The sequence below is a fragment of the Mesoplodon bidens genome (assembly GCF_964165515.1).
Source record: "Mesoplodon bidens genome assembly, chromosome: 10".
NCBI classification, from domain to species: Eukaryota; Metazoa; Chordata; class Mammalia; order Artiodactyla; family Ziphiidae; genus Mesoplodon; species Mesoplodon bidens.
The window spans coordinates 91,203,850-91,226,886 of NC_138172.1; the positions used below are offsets into that span (position 1 = coordinate 91,203,850).

At 38.2% G+C, this 23,037-nt stretch overlaps 1 protein-coding gene across 1 annotated transcript in view; it reads right to left on the reverse strand.

The window, feature by feature from the left end:
• The window catches only part of RNF144B (ring finger protein 144B), a 599,530-nt gene that overhangs the window by 252,490 nt on the left and 324,003 nt on the right, over positions 1-23,037 (reverse strand). The gene's annotated exons all lie outside the window — the stretch shown is intronic.

The window sequence follows — 23,037 nt, forward strand, 5'->3', positions numbered from 1 at the left end:
GAGAAATGACAGACAAGGAGTGATCAACTTTGCTCCTTGGGGTAGGCTCAGAGACACTTGAACAAAGTGGTTAATTCTGCAGTGCAATTTGAGATTACAAGTGACCAGGGAGGAAAGAATACTCAATGATAATGGGAAACATTTGAAATATTTCCTTTGTCCCTCAGTATCAGTTTTGCCTCTGGTAGAAATTATCCTCCTTTTCCTTCTCCCTGTTTGTATCCTTCCTCTCTTAGAAAAACTGGATTAAAACTCAGCAGTGCACAATTCTTCCTCTAATTAAGATGTCTTTTTCTCATTCATTCATCCTTCCAATTCACTTCTCTGCTCCGCAGCTCACCCATAAGAAGGTATCCATCCCACTGCATTGCACCTTGCTTATAAATGTTCACAGATCTTTGCCAAGTGAGGTTGCCAGTTTCACTGTTCCTGTTACATAAATAGATGCTTACAACACATATGTGTCTTTGAATATGTTCTTTATTTTTGTAATATGTTTATACTTGGCATGTATCATGTATATGCTGCGGTGTGACACCTTCTGTCTCTTTCACATCTCCACGTTGTGTCTGAAATCATTTTCAGCACATGAGGGATGCTTAGGAGATATTCCTAATTGATTTTAAGTTTTCTCAAAGAACATTCATTATCATTATCATTATGCCCACATTGGACAAGTGTCAAATGTCAATGTCTACTTGATAGAAAGAAATCGACTCTTGAATGTTAATATTTTGGTGAAATATTTTTTCATAGATAACAATTTTCTAGGAAAATGCTCTTTTGATGTAATGACTGCATACAGACTCACTCTTTCTCTAGGGGAGAAAAAAGGCACTCCTACAATGCACACCTCCCAGACTGGGGCTAATACAGATGCTCAGAGCTACACCCCCTACACAGAGCTGACATTCTTTTTATCCATCATACCTCAAGCATCAGATCACTAATTCATGTACAGGATAAGACAACTGCCAAATTACTAGACTACAGAGAAGTTCTTCAGACACCTGTCACGTTGATGAAGGCAGCTCCGTCCTCTGACCTTTGCTGGTTCAAGGTCGATAATGAGATAAGTCAGGCAGGAAGAGCAGTGTGTGCCTATTCCATTAATGTGCGCTGTGTGCACACAGGAGCACCGCGTCTCCTGTCAATTAGCGTGGGGAAACTAGGGACTGCTGATTACCAGAGACGTGGCATAGAGAGCCGCAGGTACCTTTACTTCTGTACCCTGCTGCATTTTAATTAGCCCCAGTCCCTCGACTATTTCTTCAGTGCTTCGTTACTGCCATCTTCAAGAAACTCAGGTAAGGTTTTTATATTTCATGTCGTTAACTGGAAGAAATGTTGAACATTCTAGTAATGGAGTTTGATGACACTGGACTCTGGAAGGCTTTGTGGAGCTTCTTAGAACAATACAGTCTTGACTTGCTCAGACTGTGTGTAGCAGGGCCAGTGAGAGAACCACAAGGAGAGATGGACAGCTTCCAGTAGGGAAGCTGCAGGGAAGCAGGTAGGAAAGAGACAAAATAAACGTGATGGTGGCTACACAGACAGGCCTGTCCATGGAGGAGTCTGTCTGTACTCTTACAAAGAAAAAGGCTATAAACAAGCAATCTTTGAATCCACAAATAAAGAAATAAAAGAAAGGAATTAAAAAACCTGAAAAGGAAAAAGTCTTCATCTTTTTCATACTTCTCTCTTATAAAAAGAAACGATTTAACCTTGGCGAAATCATTCTACCCAGATATATTTAACAAGAAGAAAAGTTAAAATATTAAAGTTAGCAGAATTTGTTCTCTTATACCAACACCATGGTTCTCCCAGAACAGTGGTTCTCAAACTCGAGTGAACATCACAACCACCCGGAGGGCTGTGAAAATAAAGATTGCTGGGCTCACACCCCACCTTCTTCAAGTTTCTGATTCAGTGGGTCTGGGGTGGCCTAGAGGATTTGCATTTCTAACAAGTTCCCAGGTGCTGTTGACGCTGCTCATGGGAAGCAGAGGACCATACTTTGAGGATCACCTTCCTAGAGACAGCTAACCAAATTGCCTAAAAGAAAGAATGAGTCCTTGCCTTTGAAAACAAAGAAACTGTTACACATGATCGCCTAAGTCACTGAAACATTAGCATGAAACTTTATATGCATTAACATCATTATTTTATTTAATCACGTTAACTGAAATATTGGGGATTTTTGTGTATGAAATTCTTTAGTGCAACAATGTTCATAAGGGGTTCCTGGTAAAGTAAAAAGAGCCTCTGTTCGGTAATGGCCTCCTTAATGCCATCCTCTTACCCTGAGAAACTGTCTTTATTCATAGAGGATAAATCATAACTAGCCATAGACCAAGCTATAGGAACAATGATCTGGTAAGTACTTGAAGTAGTTGAATACATGTGTGTGGTTATGTCAAAGATTAGTTGGGTATTCTAGCTCTCTATTTATCTAAAATGTATTCAGAACCAAACATTGCACATAACCATTATGACTATGGAACAACTTGTTTTAATATATGTAAACTTAAGTTACACATATGCAAGATGTGGAAGCCCACTTAGAAATCTTGGTTCTTTCTAGCTTTAGGATTTCATGACAGGGATCCCTCTTTTCTACTTGAGTCAACATGTTTAGTGCCTGGTGGGACGTTCAGATTTAAGAGGCACTTTTTAAATTCTGAGCTCAACCTCTTTAGCAAGTCTTTCATTTGGATCAGCACCAAATTGAAAATACCTCTTCAGCTGCACCTCCCCAGTGTTCCTAACAGGCAGAAGCTCAAAACCACACTTCACACATTCCAAAATATCTACCAACCCAGATACCGCTGGGATGAGAGTAATGCATAAAAATGGTAAGGTTCCGCATGGCAGAAAGATCAAATCTCTGGGGAAATTATGCCTATGGGAGAACTTGTCCATTGAAATCCTTGGAAAGAGTAGTAGCAGATCACTGCAGGTGAATTCAACGGAAAAATCACTTGAAATTCACAGATATTTTCTCTCTCTACCTTATTCCAACACAACATTAGAATGTTCAGTGTTACTAATCTAATAGCCTAGTATTCTGAAATTAGTGAATTGTAAATCCCCTCTACAACATCACATTTATTGAGAGCTCCCAATCAATTTCAAAGTTCGTGCTGACTATGGAAGATAGGCTAGTACAGAGTCTGTGTCCTTGTACACATAAGGCACAGTTCAAGGTTTCAGGAACTGAAAGTCTAGCCATGAAACTTTCTTCTCCCTTCTGCCCTCAGGATTTCAGCCTTTGTTTTCTTTTTTCTTTTTTTTTTTTTTTTTTTGTGGTACGCGGGCCTCTCACTGCTGTGGCCTCTCCCGTGGCGGAGCACAGGCTCCGGACGCGCAGGCTCAGCGGCCATGGCTCACGGGCCCAGCCGCTCCGCGGCATGTGGGATCTTCCCGGACCGGGGCACGAGCCCGTGTCCCCTGCATCGGCAGGCGGACTCTCAACCACTGTGCCACCAGGGAAACCCAGGATTTCAGCCTTTGAATGGATTGCTCAGGCACCCCAGTTTTTACAGATTGTTCATGTAGCCCCTCATTTTTCTTCTCATTGCTTTAGAAAATAAAGATAAAATAGACTTTCTCTCACACCTCAGCACACCTCAAGTCAAAAATCACCAAGCTTTTATGTAGAAAATTCCTTTCATTCACCCAAACCCCTTATGGGGGCAGAGTGGGACTTTCAGGTGACAAGACATGTACAGGTCAGAAAGGTGAGGAAGAGGAAAAGCTCAAGCCCCTTTTTAAAAAATAATTAATTAATTAATTAATTAATTTCTATTTTTGACTGCATTGGGTCTTCGTTGCTGTGCATGGGCTTTCTCTAGTTGTGGCGAGCAGGGGCTACTCTTCATTGCGGTGTGCAGGCTTCTCATTGCTGTGGCTTCTCTTGTTGCAGAGCATGGGCTCTAGGCATGTGGGCTTCAGGAGTTGTGGCATGTGGGCTCAGTAGTTGTGGTTCAGGAAGCCCTTTCTTTTTTGACATTGACATTCCCCTTACACAGGGAACACATGTAAAGTCTGTAAGGATCATAGTCAAAAGTATTTGTATTTATAGAGGAGTAAACTGAGGCCCAGATGATTGCAGTAATAGAGAAAAATAAAGACTTGGCTTATAAATTTTTAAAATGAGAGTGTAAAATTCTTGAATGCTGGAGTCACACATATTTTACAGGGATCCCATAAAATGACTCTACTGACTTTTCTTGCCTTATACATTTGAAATCTCACAGTCCAAGTTTTCATTTTCACCATGTATTTTGGTAGCTTCTGAGACAAATCCAAGTCATTTTATTGTTTCCTTCAGGCTGTCAGAGTAAGGGTCTATATACTCCTTACACAAACCTAGAGAAGACTGAGTCTTTACAAACCAAATCATTGAGACTACATGCCCACACATAAGCAATAATGAAAGAAGTTTATAAACGAAAGGGTTTTTTGTTTTGTTTTATTTTGTTTACCACCTACTCTTATTCACATTCCTCCTGGAAGAGAACTGTAAAAGAAGGGGAAAAGAGAGGAAAAAAAGGAGGTGAGTTTGTGTGCGTGTGCGTGTGCATGTGTGTGTGTGTGTGTGTGTGTGTGTATAGGATCGGACTGCCCTCTGGTGGACATAATTTATTTCTTTACTTTTAAAACACAACAAAGGAGAAAGAAAGGCAGCAAGAAAGGGAAAGAACAGGGAAAAGGGAAATTAGAAAATGAAAAAAGGGAAAGAATATAGAAAAAACAAAGTAAAAAGAAGAAAACGAAATCGAAAATACTGGAGAAAGAAACTCAGGGGAATCAAAAATGATATTTATGTTAAGTAAAGAAGGAAGAGTAAGGACTGTGAGCAAAAACAAAACAAAAAAATGACTAGTTTCACCTTACCATTTGATCAATCCCAGAATTTTTTATGGATAAACAAAAACTTACAAATGCTAAATACATATGGCATGTTAACTTTTTTTCTTTTTCAATATATCTGTTTTGTTCATTTAAACTATGCTTTAATAGCAGCTGTTAGACATAAGAATTAAGGAAACATTTTGTGGAACATAATTGTGAAAAAAGTTTAGGAATGGAAAATTGCTTTTCCTTGCACTTTTATAAGTTGTACATAACTCCCAACAGAACATTACAAGTCACAGGCATATAGTGCTGGGTTCACTACATATTTGCCACAAAAACAGGGAAAGAAGTGTGATTTTGTTTGTTTGTTTGTTTGTTTTTGACAAACTGAATGATTTGCTCACAGATATTCTAGCTGTTTAGATGCCTTGAAAGGGAAAATAACACAGGTTAAAATATTATAAAACTTAGAATGAATAGGCCTTTTAAAGTCTGGTTTATTACATAGACTACAATAAGCTGAAGTCTTACTGACAACTGCCAATGTCCCGCATACATTCCACTGCCAAATTTTGGAATGTGTACATTAAGGTCAGCTAAGAGCAAAGAAAAATGCAGAGGATGCTCAAAGCACCATACTCATACCCCCAACCCTTCACTGACCAAAAATAACACCAACTGGAGCCATCGTATCTCTGCCAGGGAGTAGACATGAAACTTTCACTGCCCACCCACGTACAAGGGATTCAACGGCCCAGAAGAGCGGTTCCGAAGCCCAGCCCCTAACCTCTTCTCATCAGCCTGTACCAGTGAAGAGCTCAGTCCCTTCCCAGAACTGATTATCACGCACTCATCACCACTGAAACAAACACAGTGATCTCTCACCTTATGGAATTTGCAAACAATCACCTTCTTCTTGCAAGACTGTAAGCCCCCTTAATATTTAGCCGAAGGGCTATTCTGAAAATGGGCAAAATTAATTAGGTTCATTGAAAGCCATTAAGACATTCTGGGGCGTGCAACCAAACTGAAGCTAAACAGTGGAGAAAGGAAACGCATACACAGACAGCTGTGACAGAAATCATAGGCACGGGTGTGACAGAAGGAAAAGAAAAGCAAATGAAGGAGTTCTTTTTTCACAGACAGATCTCTTCCTTCTATCCCAGAAAGGGCAGCCGCAAAGGTCATAGGAGCATCCCTCCCTGCCTACAGGTAAGGCTAGGATGTGACCATACGTGCCTCCTCCTCACAGGTGAACCTGGCACAGTGGCATCTCCTGGGGTCATTCTTGGCTGAGCACTGGTTCACGAGACTGAAGGGAAATTCAAAGGCAGTTAGGTTCAAGTGGACACACAGTCATGTAGAGCAAGGGACTGACCTTTGGCTTTAACGCTCGGACCTTGTGTTTCTTTGAAACACTGAACACCCTACCTAGTTTGAAATATTCTCATTAGGTGCTAACCTAAAGGTGCTGGTAGTTAAAATGCATTTTGTTTCTTAAGTATTTAAATTTCTAGGGAACCATGTCCTTGTCACCTCTTGGTCTGCACAAGTTACATAATATAATATGAATCTCTTCCTCTCCTTCTCTCTCTCTCAATTTATTCACTATTATCATGTCTTTCCATACTGAAAAGTAAAACCTAATTATCTTCAAGAACCTTCATTTTGCACAAGCATGAGAAAATGAGCTTCCCACTCTGCTAGCAGCAGCGCCTGATCAAAAAAGGGATCTCTCCCTCTTGGCAAGCAGGATATATTTACACGCAGGAATCAGACAGTAGGAAAGACAGTTCCACAGTGGTGGAGCAAAAATTCTAAATATCATTAAAGAAAAAAGTCTCCAAACTTTAGCGTGATAAAGATTTAATATCCAAGGTGAAATTCATTTCCCATATTTTAAAAAAATTAACTTTGAGAATTACTTTTGTTTGGCATGCATTGTTGACCACAAAATTGTTTACATGGGGAGGTAAGTCACCAACTCAAAAACCAGACACCAACAAAAAAATTTCAGATGTTTTCTTTTGAGAAATTACAAACTTATCAAAATCAAAAATGTGGGGTTTCTCCTTTCACTAAGCTAAAAGTTCAGTTTTATCAAATGTCTAAATGAACACATGATTATAAATGGGACATTAGCAAAAATATTATTTTAGAATACAAAGACAATACATTTAAACCTTATTATCTGCCTTGCAGCAATTTTGGGTGTTCATAAACAGTAATGTTAATTGTTGACTAAATTATTACTAAGTGTGATGGGCAGAGTACCTCTCTAAACATAATCCAGGTTGCTAATGCCAAAATGATCAGCTGTATTTCAAATGATTTAGATATAAACTTTGTGATTTTAGCAGTTTCAGAAAATTAAAAACAATCTCAATTTTTAAAAATTACATCGCATTTAATATAACTCTAAAAAATGAAGCTTCAATCAATCAAGGTAGTTAAAAGAACACTTCTGTCACTAGATTAATTCATGCAATTATCATTTGTAAGATTAATTTTACTTGAGGCTCATAATTATTTCCTTAGTACTAATTACTAGCTTAGGTCCACAGCAATTGACTCAAAAGTTTCTTATTCATTCAGAAAACATTTATTCACTACTGGGTGCTAGCAATATGTTATTTTGCTTCTAACTGATATTTTTCAAATGCTGACATTAGAGAAGAAGAAACAGACAAGTATTTGATATAGTTTTATAAATGTCTTAACAATCCATTGCAGCAGCACAATAAAGGACTACCTAATCAAACCTAGAAGAATCAGGAAGACCTTCTGAAAGAGGTGACATATGAGTGATGTTTTTAATAATAATAGTAATAATAACATTTATTCTAAATGTTTCTTTTTTTTTTTGCTTAACATTCACAGCAGTCCTATGATAGATGCAATATTATTATCCCATTTTTCAGATAAGAAAGTGAGGGCAATAGGGATTAAGTCACTTGCCCACAGCAGTACAGAGAGGAAGTGGATGTTTCTGGATACAAATCTAGACTAGCCTGAATCCGTAGCCCTTTCTTAACCACCCACTATGATGAACTCTTGCCTGTTTCAAGCAGAGGGAAGAAGGCTTCAAGGGTCCTGAGGTCTGGGAAAACACTAAGCGTTCAAAGACCTGCAAGCAGATCAGTACAGTTAAAGCACAGAGTATAAGAGGGGTGTTAGCGCCCAAAATCAAACTAAATATATCAATAAGAATTGCAGACGCTGCTGGTTATAACGCTAATTCAAGCAATTGTACTAGGCAGGAAAGACGAGTTTGCACCACAGTAACAATACAGCTCTGAAATCTCAGTGGCTTAAAACAACAAACGTTTATTTCTTGCTCATATGAGAAGTCCAATATGGGAGGTTCTGCTTATCAGAACCACTCAGAAACCAAGGTTAACATGGGCTCCCTCTTAACTCTCGACTTCCAGGATAGTTCTGGTAGGAAAAGAGAAAATTGCAGTCAAGCCCCAGCTATTAAATGCCTTGGCCCAGAGGTGATGTATATCATATTTACTAACATTTCATTGTCCAATACTAGTTACATGATCACACCTAACTTCAAAAGAGTAAGAAGTACATTCCCCCTTATACTTAGAAGTTGAGCAGTACTGGATATTGGTAATTATAAGTAATGCAAACTATAGTGATTTTTTCAGTATTGAGAGATAATAGCATGCAGCACATAAAAATATGATTTGAAGTCAGACATAGTGAGGCTGGAATCCTAATTTGACAACTTGTTAGTTTATTCTAGTTAGATACTTTACCCTCAAAATTGCAGTTGCTTTTTATTAAATATAGGAACATTATCCTTCCAAGATTGTTGTGAAGTTTAAATGCAATCATATATAAAAAGCATAATGTAAGTGCTTATGACAGAGTAAAAACTTAATAAGTGGTGGTTTCATTTTGAATTGGTCAAGAATCTGTCACTCAGGAAAAGTTAAGAGCAGAGTTCAGGAAAAGGATTGTAGGAAAATAGTTGATGAGAATGGTTACCTTAGGTTATACAATGAAATATTCAGGAAAGGTGCAGGAAATTAAAATGTATATGCCATAAACAAGAGATCTCTACCTTGGTCCTCCCTTCTATTTATTTTTTTTTTATTGCTGCACAACAAATCACCACAAACTTGGTGGCTTAAAACAATTCCCATGCGTTAGCTCAGAGAAGTCCAGGCAGGGTGCACCTGGGTTCTCCGCTTCCTCACCAGAGTGAAATCAAGGTGTTGCCCAATCTGTGTTCTCATGTGGAGCTTGGGGTCTTCCCTAGTCTTCCACAGTTATTGCAGAATTCATTTCCTTCCAACTATGAGATGGAGGTCCCTGTTCCTTGCTGGCTGTCAGGCAGGAGCTGCTCTTGGCTCCAAGAGGCTTTCCAGAGTTCCTTGCCACATGGTCCCCCAAGGCAGTTTATGACAGGGATGTTTGTTTTCTTCCAGATCAGTGATACTCTTTTCTCTGACTTCTTCCTCTGTGATTAACCAGAGAAAACTCTATGCTTTTGAAAGGATCACTTGATTAGCTCATGCCCACTCCAGATCATCCCCCTTCTGTAATACTGACATAATGTAACATAATCACTGGAGTGATATCTCATCATATTCAGAGGTCCCACCTACACACCATGGAAGAGGATTATATAAAGATGAGGGTCATTGGTAATCACCTTAGAATTCCAGCTACCACATTCCTTCCTTGTTCTTACATGTTGAGCACAGCAATGTTTTAAAGTACAAACAGTGATTCATAGAGGTAGAGCAAAGGAGCATCTATGATATATAACAAACAATCCTGAGCGCTGCCTAACGTTTGATGACACACATGGTACATACAATCCTTATTGCCAACTAGCCTAGGATTCCTAGGACAAACAACTTGTTTCTTTCATTTGGAAACCCATTGCTAAGGATAATCTTCACATATTTGCTGTAAGACAATTTTCCATGTGCCTTGCATTTCTGAACGTCTTGTAAGCAGAGATACATACTGCCCTTTGTTCTAGTCTATCTTTTTATTTATTTTTTTTTAATTTTTTTTTTGTGGTACGCGGGCCTCTCACTGCTGTGGCCTCTCCCATTGCGGAGCACAGGCTCCGGACGCGCAGGCTCAGCGGCCATGGCTCACGGGCCCAGTCGCTCCGCGGCATGTGGGATCCTCCCGGACCGGGGCACAAATCCGTATCCCCTGCGTCGGCAGGCGGACTCTCAACCACTGTGCCACCAGGGAAGCCCTCTAGTCTATCTTTTAAAAGATATTTGTAGATCAAACAGCCTTGGAAGATGGAGATTGTGTCTCTCTCCAGAGCAAAGGACATGTTTGCTTACTAACCTGTGTGATAAAGATATCTCCTTCCAAAGAAAAGGACAGGCACGCATACTGCCCACTATAAACGATTCAGATTCCACAAGTCAAGATTTCTCTAGTGGAACACAGCGCACTGTGTGTGATCCATCCATCTGGATCCATCTGCTTTCATCCCCATGGAATATGGAGACAAAGGAAAACTGACCAGTCTGGCTACTGTTATTTCTGTGAATAATAAACTGTTCTTCATCTCTGACCCAAGATTCTCATGTCTTCTACCAGCATCCATGAAATTGTGGCAAACTAACATATTATTGTACAAGTGGAGTAAAATCTTAGACATTTCATGGTTCTGGACAATATTCAATGCTTAGACATTTCATGGTTCTGGACAATATTCAATGTTTTGGAAGAGAGGATATGTTAGCTAGGCAGCAGTAAGGAAAGGATGGGGTTAAATCAAAGTGTGCCTTGTTTTTGCAAAAACTCACTGTTAAATTGTAGAAAGTTCCAAACACAAGATGTTCCAAAAAGGTTACAGTGCATGCCAGTCAACAACTACTGCAGTGCAAACAAATAGCCAAACATCTACTTGCTTGCAGTTTTTGGCAGCCTAGAGTAACCTTTGCTTCATTATAATGATCATGCCTACCCTTTCATGAATATGCATGACCCCCCAGGCTTAAAACTTCCCCATCCAGCCATTTGGGGAGACAGTTGAGAGCTATCTCCCTGTCTCCTTACTTGTCCCAAGTAATAAATGCTTCTGCTTTCATTGAAAGTACTTAGTGTGTTCATTGGCTAAGCACCCAAGTGATGAACCCATTGAATCCCACAACAGATATAAGGAACAGACAGTGAAAAAATTTGCTTTCAGAAAACAAAGTTACTGCATTTATTTGTAAAGAATTATACATACAGGGGATTCCCTGGTGGCGCAGTGGTTGAGAGTCCGCCTGCCAATGCAGGGGACGCGGGTTTGTGCCCCTGTCCAGGAAGATCCCACATGCCGCGGAGCAGCTGGGCCCGCGAGCCATGGCCGCTGAGCCTGTGTGTCCGGAGCCTTTGCTCTGCAATGGGAGAGGCCACAACAGTGAGAGGCCCGCGTACCACAAAAAAAAAAAAAGAATTATACATATATATTTTCCCCCTTACGTGATAAACATTCTGACAGGATGCACTTAAAATTACCTAGATTGATTAAAAAACTAAAAAAGAGTTACCATATGATCCATCAATCCCACTCCTGGCCATATATCCAGGAAAGATGAAAACTCTAATTCAAAGAGACACCTGTACACCAATGTTCATAGTGGCACTATTCACATAGCCAAGACATGCAAACAACTTAAATGTCCATCAACAGATGAATGGATATGAAAATGTGGCATATATATATATATAGATAGATATATAGATATAGATATATAGATACACACACAGACACACGCATGTGCACGCACACACACACACAATGGAATACCAGTCAGCCATAAAAAATGATTGAAATAATGTCATTTGCAGCAACATGAATAGACCCAGAGATTACGATACTAAGTGAAGTAAGTCAGGCAGAGAAAGACAAATATTATATGATATGTCTTATATGTGGAATCTAAAAAAATAATAAAAATCAACTTCTTTACAAAAGAGAAACAGACTCACAGACATAGAAAACAAACATATGGTTACCAAAGGGGAAAGGGGAGGGGGAGGGATAAATTAGGAGTATGGGGTTAATAGATACACACCACTATATATAAAATAGATAGGCAGAAGGGGAGAGGCAGCATGTCCAAAGGGGGGCCTCCTGAGTGGGCAGTTCCAGAGTTTGCAGTACCCTCAAACTGGAGACTACTGTAATCACACTGAAACTAAGCAAGTCAACTGATATTAGAACTGGGCTCCTACAATAAAGATCTTGATTTTGAGAAACCATCAAGATGGAAGAGGAGTAAGATGTGGAGATCACCTTCCTCCCCAAAAATACATCAGAAATACATCCACATATGGAACAACTCCTACAGAACACCCATTGAATGTTGGCAGAAGACCTCAGACTTCCCAAAAGCCGTATGGTTGACAGGGTCTTGGTGCTCTGGCCAAGTGTCAGGCCTGTACCTCTGATGTGGGAGAGCCAAGTTCAGTATATTGGTCCACCAGAGACCTCTTGGCTCCACGTAATATCAAACGGAGAAAGATCTCCCAGAGATCTCCATCTCAACGTTAAGAGCCAGCTCCACTCAACAACCAGCAAGCTACAGTACTAGACACCCTATCCCAAACAACTAGCAAGAAAAGAACACAACCCCACCCATTAGCAGAGAGGCTGCCTAAAATCATAATAAAATCACAAACACCTCAAAATACACCACCACATGCAGTCCTGTCCACCAGAAAAACAAGATACAGCCTCATCGACCAGAACACAGGCACTAGTCCCCTCCACCAGGAAGCCTACACAACCCACTGAACCAACCTTAGCCACTGGGGGGAGACACCAAAAACAATGGGAACTATGAACCTGAAGCCTGTGAAAAGGAGACGCCAAACACAGTAAATGAAGCAAAATGAGAAGACAGAGAAGCACACAGCACATGAAGGAGCAACGTAAAAACCCACCAGACCAAACAAATGAAGAGGAAATAGGCAGTTTACCTGAAAAAGAATTCAGAATAATGATAGTAAAGATGATCCAAAATCTTGGAAATAGAATGCAGAAAATACAAGAAAGTTTTAACAAGGAACTAGAAGAACTAAAGAGCAAACAAACAATGATGAACAACACAATAAGTGAAATTAAAAATTCTCTACAAGGAATCAATAGCAGAATAACTGAGGCAGAAGACCGGATAAGTGAACTGGAAGATAAAATAGTGGAAATAACTACTGCAGAGCAGAATAAAGAAAAAAGAATGAAAAGAATTGAGGACTATCTCAGATACCTCTGGGATAACATTAAACACACTAACATTGGAATTATAGGGGTCCCAGGAGAAGAAGAGAAAAAGAAAGGGACTGAGAAAATATTTGAAGAGATTATAGTTGAAAACTTCCCTAATATGGAAAAAGACATAGTCAATCAAGTCCAGGAAGCACAGAGAGTCCCATACAGGATAAATCCAAGAAGAAACATGCCAAGACACATATTAATCAGACTATCAAAAATTAAATACAAACAAAAAATATTAAAAGCAGCAAGGGAAAAACAACAAATAACATACAAGGGAATCCCTATAAGGCTAACAGCTGATATTTCATTAGAAACTCTGCAAGCCAGAAGGGAGTGGCAGGACATATTTAAAGTGATGAAAGGGAAAAACCTACAACCAAGATTACTCTACCCAGCAAGGATCTCATTCAGATTCGATGGAGAAATTAAAACCTTCACAGACAAGCAAAAGTTAAGAGAATTCAGCACCACCAAACCAGCTTTACAACAAAAGCTAAAGGAACTCCTCTAGGCAGGGAACACAAGAGAAGGAAAACACCTACACAAACAAACCCAAAACAATTAAGAAAATGGTAATAGGAACATACATATCAATAACTACCTTAAATGTAAATAGATTAAATGTTCCAACCAAAAAACATAGACTGTCTGAATGGATACAAAAACAAGACCTGTATATATGCTGTCTATAAGAGACATACTTCAGACCTAGGGACACATACACACTGAAAGTGAGGGAACAGAAAAACATATTCCATGCAAATGGAAATCAAAAGAAAACTGGAGTAGCAATTCTCATATCAGACAAAATAGACTTTAAAATAAAGACTATTACAAGAGACAAAGAAGGACATTACATAATGACCAAGGGATCAATCCAAGAAGAAGATATAACAATTGTAAATATTTATGCACCCAACATAGGAGCACCTCAATACACAAGGCAAATACTAACAGCCATAAAAGGGGAAATCGACAGTAACACAATCATAGTAGGGGACTTTAACACCGCACTTTCACCAATGGACAGATCATCCAAAATGAAAATAAATGAAACACAAGCTTTAAATGATACATTAAACAAGATGGACTTAATTGATATTCATAGGACATTCCATCCAAAAACAATAGAGTACACTTTCTTCTCAAGTGCTCATGGAACATTCTCCAGGATAGATCATATCTTGGGTTGCAAATCAAGCCTTGTAAATTTAAGAAAATTGAAATTGTATCAAGTATCTTTTCCGACAACACCACTATGAAACTAGATATCAATTACAGGAAAATATCTGTAAAAAATACAAACACATGGAGGCTAAACAATACACTACTAAATAACCAAGAGATCACTAAAGAAATCAAAGAGGAAATCAAAAAATACCTAGAAACAAATGACAAGGGAAACACGACGATCCAAAACCTATGGGATGCAGCAAAAGCAGTTCTAAGCGGGAAGTTTATAGCAATACAATCCTATCTCAAGAAACAATAAACATCTCAAATAAACAACCTAACCTTACACCTAAAGCAATTAGAGAAAGAAGAACAAAAAATCCCAAAGTTAGCAGAAGGAAAGAAATCACAAAGTTCAGATCAGAAATAAATGAAAAAGAAATGATGGAAACAATAGCAAAGATCAATAAAACTAAAAGCTGGTTCTTTGGGCTTCCCTGGTGGCGCAGTGGTTGAGAGTCCGCCTGCCGAGGCAGGGGACACGGGTTCGTGCCCCGATCCGGGAAGACCCCACATGCCGCGGAGCAGCTGGGCCCGTGAGCCATGGCCGCTGAGCCTGCGCGTCCGGAGCCTGTGCTCTGCAACGGGAGAGGCCACAACAGTGAGAGGCCCGTGTACCGCAAAAAAAAAAAAAAAAAAAAAAAAGCTGGTTCTTTGAGAAGGTAAACAAACTCAATAAACCATTAGCCAGACTCATCAAGAAAAAAAGGGAGAAGACTCAAATCAATACAATTAGAAATGAAATAGGAGAAATAAAAACTGACACTGAAGAAATACAAAGGATCATGAGAGATTACTACAAGCAACTATATGCCAATAAAATGGACAACCTGGAAGTAATAGACAAATTCTTAGAAAAGCACAACCATCGGAGACTGAACCAGGAAGAAACAGAAAATATAAACAGATCAATCACAAGCACTGAAATTGAGACTGTGATTAAAAATCTTCCAACAAACAAAAGCCCAGGACCAGATGGCTTCACAGGTAAATTCTATGAAATATTTAGAGAAGAGCTAAAACCTATCCTTCTCAAACTCTTCCAAAATATAGCAGAGGGAGGAACACTCCCAAACTCATTCTACAAGGCCACCATCACCCGATACCAAAACCAGACAAAGATGTCACAAAGAAAGAAAACTACAGGCCGATATCACTGATGAACATAGATGTAAAAATCCTCAACAAAATACTAACAAACAGAATCCAGCAGCACATTAAAAGGATCATACACCATGATCAAGTGGGGTTTAGCCCAGGAATGCAAGGATTCTTCAATATACAGAAATCAATCAATGTGATAAACCATATTAACAAATTGAAGGAGAAAAACCATATGATCATGTCAATAGATGCAGAAAAAGCTTTTGAAAAACTTCAACACCGATTTAAGATAAAAACCCTCCAGAAAGTAGGCATAGAGGGAACTTACCGGAAAATAATAAAGCCCATATTTGACAAACCCACAGCTAACATTGTTCTCAACAGTGAAAAACTGAAACCATTTCCTCTAAGATCAGGAAAAGACAAGGTTGTCCACTCTCACCAATATTATTCAACATAGTTTTGGAAGTTTTATCCACAGCAATCCAAAAGGAATCCAAATGGGAAAAGAAAAAGTTAAACTGTCACTGTTGGCAGATGACATGATACTATACACAGAGAATCCTACCAGATAACTACTAGAGCTAATCAATGAATTTGGTAAAGTAGCAGGATACAAAATTAATGCACAGAAATCTCTTGCATTCCTATACACTAATGATGAAAAATCTGAAAGAGAAATTAAGGAAACACTCCCATTTACCACTGCACAAAAAGAATAAAATATCTAGGAATAAACCTACCTAAGGAGACAAAAGACCTGTATGCAGAAAACTATAAGACACTGATGAAAGAAAGTAAAGATGACACAAATAGATGGAGAGATATACCACGTGCTTGGATTGGAAGAATCAACATTGTGAAAACGACTATACTACCCAAAGCAATCTACCAATTCAATGCAACCCCTATCAAACTACCAATGGCATTTTTCACAGAACAAGAAAAAAATTTTCACAATTTGTATGGAAACACAAAAGACCCCAAATAGCCAAAGCAATCTTGAGAAAGAAAAATGAAGCTGGAGGAATCAGGCTCCCTGACTTCAGACTATATTACAAAGCTACAGTAATCAAGACAATATGGTACTGGCACAAAAACAGAAATATAGATCAATGGAACAGGATAGAAAGCCCAGAGATAAACCCACACACATATGGTCACCTTATTTTTGATAAAGGAGGCAAGGATATACAATGGAGAAAAGACAGCCTCTTCAATAAGTGGTGCTGGGAAAACTGGACAGCCACATGTAAAAGAATGAAATTAGAACACTCCCTAACACCATAAGCAAAAATAAACTCAAAATGGATTAAAGACCTAAATGTAAGGCCAGACACTCTCAAACTCTTAGAGGAAAACAAGGGCAGAACACTCTATGACATAAATCACAGCAAGATCCTTTTTGACCCACCTCCTCAAGAAATGGAAATAAAAACAAAAATAAACAAATGGGACCTAAAGAAACTTAAAAGCTTTTGCACAGCAAAGGAAACCATAAACAAGACAAAAAGACATCCCTCAGAATGGGAGAAAATATTTGCCAATGAAGTAACTGACAAAGGATTAATCTCCAAAATTTACAAGCAGCTCATGCAGCTCAATAACAAAAAAAGAAACAACCCAATCCAAAACTGGGCAGAAGACCTAAATAGACATTTCTCCAAAGAAGATATACAGAATACACAGATTGCCAAGAAACACATGAAAGGATGCTCAACTTCACTAATCATTAGAGAAATGCAAATCAAAACTACAATGAGGTATCACCTCACACTGGTCAGAATGGCCATCATCAAAAAATCTATGAACAGTAAATGCTGGAGAGGGTGTGGAGAAAAGCGAACCCTCTTGCACTGTTGGTGGGAATGTAAATTGATACAGCCACTATGGAGAATAGTATGGAGGTTAGTTAAAAAACTAAAAATAGAACTACCATATGACCCAGCAATCCCACTACTGGGCATATACCCTGAGAAAACCATAATTCAAAAACAGTCACGTCCCAAAATGTTCATTGCAGCTCTATTTACTATAGCCAGGACATGGAAGCAACCTAAGTGTCCATCGACAAAGGAATGGATAAAGAAGATGTGGCACATATATACAGTGGAATATTACTCAGCCATAAAAAGAAACGAAATTGAACTATTTGCAGTGAGGTGGATGGACCTAGAATCTGTCATACAGAGTGAAGTAAGTCAGAAAGAGAAAAACAAATACCGTATGCTAACACATTTATATGGAATCTAAAAAAAAAAAAAAAATAGTTCCGAAGAACCCAGGGACAGGACAGGAATAAAGATACAGACGTAGAGAATGGACTTGAGGACACAGGGAGGGGGAAGGGTAAGCTGGGACGAAGTGAGAGAGTGGCATGGACTTATATATACTACCACATGTAAAATAGCTTGCTAGTGGGAAGCAGCCGCATAGCAGAGGGAGATCAGCTCGGTGCTTTGTGACCACCTAGAGGGGTGGGATAGGGAGGGTGGGAGGGAGACGCAAGAGGGAAGGCATATGGGGATGTATGTATATTTATAGGGGATTCACTTTGTTATACAGCAGAAACTAACACACCATTGTAAAGCAATTATACTTCAATAAAGATGTGAAGAAAAAAAAAGTATATGTAGTGTGGGAAGGGTTTTGGGGAAGGGAGGAGAATTGAAATTAGTTATTTTTGGTTAAAAGCTATAGTTCATATGAATGGTTAGAACTATATTAATTAAAAGGATTATAAAGAAATACAAACATGTTTACAAAATGTAAAAAAAAATAGATAAACAATAAGGATTTCCTGTATAGCACATGGAACTACATTCAATATCTTGTAATAACCTATAATGGAATCTGAAGCTGTATACCTGAAACTAACACAATACTGTAAATCAATTATAGTTAAATTCTAAAAAACATTTTAAAATTATCTAGGTTGAAAGACAACTTGAGTAATTTAGATTTAAATGGTCTGATTTTGTTTAGAAAAGGATTAGATTCTTTTATTGAAAAGAAAATTTATTAAGAAGCATGTATGTTTTTTGGAAATTCACTAAAATCTCATATCCAGACTGATGTTGACATGTATTTAATATATCTGGCATACATTTAATTCTCATTGTCTGGCATTAGATTAATTGTTTCTGTGGTACAAGAAATGTCCTGGCCTCTGTTTTTAAGGGTTTCAGTTTCTAGAACCAGGGAGGCCACAGGACATCCTCCGTATACTCCGCCCCCGATTCTTTAGTCTGGCACAATTTGCTAGCTCATCACTTTTTTAAAATGTTAATTTCACTTATTGATATGGCATCATATCTTTATGTTCAGTTTTGGCCATCAACCAGATTGAGAGTCAATGAAAGTTTCTATATCTCTTGGTCCAAGTTAAAATGATAAAACCCTTTTCCACAGCAGGCATCCACTCACCACTGGACTTGGCCTCATCACAAACTGAAAATCATTAAGCTTGATTCAAAATTAAATCAGAAGTCAAATGAAAATATTTCCTGCGTACAAGAATATTGATGGGTCATAGTTTACAAAGAGTTCATTTTGCAGAGAGAGCAAGGACTGAGTCATAATTTCTTAGATTAGAGCTTTGTATCATATCCTGTTACTCAGTTTTTCTTTTGGCAACTAAATGACTCTATCAGACATCAGTCATACTCACAATGGTATCTTTTCTACATCATGGAGGCCAGGAGATATGTGTCATTCTTTGCCCTTTTATTTATTTGAGAAGACAGAGTCATGATACGAAAAAAACATCAGAAATCAGATTTAAGAGGGTTAAGAGAATGACATGGTATATAAGCCATTCTAAAAGTCTTAGCTTTGAAAATTTATCATATGAATTAGGTTCTGGAACTTAGAAAGCTAGTATTAATTCAGTTTTGTGAATGTAAAATAATAGGTAGGTAGAGATAGATATATAAACAGCCTTATTTATATCCATGTTGAATGTATCATGTTGAACTTATTGAAACTTTTGAAAATATAGAAAAATGTAAAGAAAAACATTGAACTCATCCAGTATCACACCACCAACAATAATCCCTATTAACATTTTGGTGCAATTCCTTCCAATATTTTTCTAGTACACAAACACATATATATGTATTAAAAACAGGAGTGTTCATTTTTATACAGTTTTGTACCATTTTCCTGGGACATAAATATGTTCTAAGAATGTATGTGTTACACATGTAAAGTATAGTAAAGTCAGGGCAGCCACCAGAAGAAGTTTATTACAGGTATACCTCATTTTATTGTGCTTTACAGATACTGTGTTTTTTATACAAATTGAAGGTTTGTGGCAACCCTACATCCAGCAAGTCTATCACCTTCATCTTTCCAACAGCATTTGCTTACTTCATGTTTCTGTGACACATTCTGGTAATTCTTGCAATATTTCAACCTTTTTCATTATCATTATATATTTGTTATAAATATAGAAGTTTAGCAGGTGAGGAGTTGCTTCTTATGGATGAGCAAAGTAAGTGGTTCCTTGAGATGGAATCTATTCCTGATGAAGAGGCTGTGAAGATTGTTGAGATGACAGCAAAGGATTTAGAATATTGCATGAACTTAGTTGATAAAGCAATGGCGGGGTTTGAGAGGAGTGACTGCAATTTTGAAAGAAGTTCTTCTGTGGGTAAAAGGCTATCAAAAAGCTTCTCACACTACAGAGAAATTGTTTGTGAAAGGAAGTGTCAGTCCACGCAGCAAACGTCACTGTTGTTTTATTTTAAGAAATGGCCACAGCCACCCCAGCCTTCAGTAACCACCACCCTGATCAGTCAGCAGCCATTAACATCAAGGCAAGAACTGCCACCAGCATAAAAGATTATAGCTCACTTTATAAAGGCTCAGATGATGGTTAGCATTTTTTAGTAACAAAGTATTTTTTAATTAAGGTATCTGCATTGTTCTTTTTTTTTTCTTTTTTTTTTTTTTGCGTTACACGGGCCTCTCACTGTTGTGGCCTCTCCCGTTGTGGAGCACAGGCTCCGGACGCACAGGCTCAGCGGCCATGGCTCACGGGCCCAGCCGCTCCGCGGCATGTGGGATCTTCCCAGACCAGGGCACGAACCCGTGTCCCCTGTATTGGCAGGCGGACTCTCAACCGCTGCGCCACCAGGGAAGCCCTGCATTGTTCTTTTAGACATAATGCTGTTGCATACTTAATAGACTACAGTATAGTGTAAACATAACTTTATATGCACTGAGAAACCAGAAAAATTCGTGTGACTCCCTTTATTGTGATATTTGCTTTATTGTGGTGGTCTGAAACCCTCAATATCTCTGAGGTGCGCCTGTATACTCACTCACAGGTCTCAGAGAGGTGGTCACTATGTGTCATGCAGAGCCACAGGGGAAGCATCAGTGTGGTCAGGAGGCAGCAGACAGGAGTGAGGGGAAGGCCTAGGCCAGAGACTTTACTGGAATTTCTATAGGAAAAGCAAGGCAGGGCAGGGTAAACAGCTTAGGATTGGCTAGTTTGAATACTTCTGGTGGTTTGGGGACACAGAGGTGGCCTTTAGTTTCCTGGTACTTGGCCCTGGGCTGATTTAGGGCAGGAGAAATATTGGCTTGGTGTGTGAGAGACAGATAAGGACATTTCTGGGGGATATGAGCTTGAAATTTGCGGTTTGTGTATGGAAGATGTGCTCCTGGCCAAGCCCTTTGTTATCTCTAAGAACTGGCTCTTAGATTACCCTGAGATGGACAGTCTCTCCCGTTAGCAAGGCTACAAATGCCAGAGCATCAAGAATACAGAAAATAAGAAAATATTGCTAATATAGTTGGCCCTGTGATAGATGGATATGAAATAGACAAATACAGAATTTAAGAAAACACAGAGCAAAAGGCATGGTTCCTTCATGACTGCCTAGTAATCCATCATAGATATATCCCATAATTTACACAGTAATTCTGCTACTATTAGATTCTTTTAATAGTTGTTTGGTATTTTAAATAATTCCACAATGACTAGACAGAGAAGAAAAAGACAAGAAAGAAAAGACACGAATTGATTTATTTAAAATGTTATATATATAAATGTATATCATATATATTATGTAATATATAATATGTATACAATGTAGTCATATATAATATATGATTATATCATTATGTTATCATTATCGTTATAATATATATACAGTATTTGCGTGCTTGTGCCTACATAAGGAAATAGAAAAAGCAAGTTAGATCTGTACTCACTGACTTCCAAAAATGTCCACAACATATTGGCAAGTGAAAGGACACTACAAAATAAAGCATGTACTAAAATAAGCTATTTCTGGGCTTCCCTGGTGGCGCAGTGGTTGTGCCCCGGTCCGGGAAGACCCCACATGCCGCCGAGCGGCTGGGCCCGTGAGCCATGGCCGCTGAGCCTGCGCGTCCGGAGCCTGTGCTCCACAACAGGAGAGGCCACAACAGTGAGAGGTCCGCATACCGCAAAAAAAAAAAAAAAAAAAAAAAGCCATTTCTGCACTAACAATCAACCAACTTTTATATAATATACTATATACTCATTTGAAAAGGAAAAAGGTGTGGAAGGATACCAGACCACTAAAATTGATTTCCACAGAGGAATGACAAGCATAGGCAGAAGGCAGGCAAGGGAAGACAATTCACTTTGCTTTCATACGTTTTGTACTGTATCATTTTATGTATTACAACAAGAATGTATTATAATTTTTAAATATCCAATAAAGAGATTTTTAAAGAAAAAATATTTTGTGTACATTTCTTATTCTTTCCTTTCTATAAATTCCTAGACAGGATTTACTAAGTTAAAAAATGAATATATCTATATATATTAAGGAGATTTTATATATATAATACATTTTATATATATATATATATATTATACATTGTTATATGTGCTAATACCAGCAATGTACAAAGAAAAGTGTATATTTCTCCATAACTTTGCCAACACTGGACATTCACATTTTCAAACTATAAAATAAAATTGTAAATATTTACATTTGATTTAATTTGACTTTATTACTTATAAAAATGAACTCTTTAAAAAAATGAACTCTTTGACCACTTGTTATTCTTGTGGGCTAAAACAAACATTCTCTTTTTAAAAAGAAGCTATTTTATTGATTTTTGTGTGGTCTTTTTATATTAATGATATAATGATATATACAATTAATTGATATTAATCATTTGTCATATGTTACAAATACATTTCCTTTTTGTCATTTGACTTTTCATTTCACTCATGATGTTTTTATATGCAAAATGTGGGAGACATTCCTAATGATCAGCACCCTGGTTTTGCTATTGTTTACTATAGACAGAAGCATCCCTGAAGGTGACTTTCAATGCTTGATATTTAGAGTTGCAGTAACTACTGAAAAAGCATGTATTTCCTTCTGAAGTCAAGGAAAAGAACCTAAAATTCTTTTAATTTTCAGTAAGTAAATGCTTATTTTATTATAATGTCACAGAAGCTCATGTTTTCAATATACATAAAAATGTCAATACCTGATAGGGCAAGACCATCCTTATTATCCCTTTTCCCATAAGTTTCTTAAATATTCTTGCCAATTTATTAT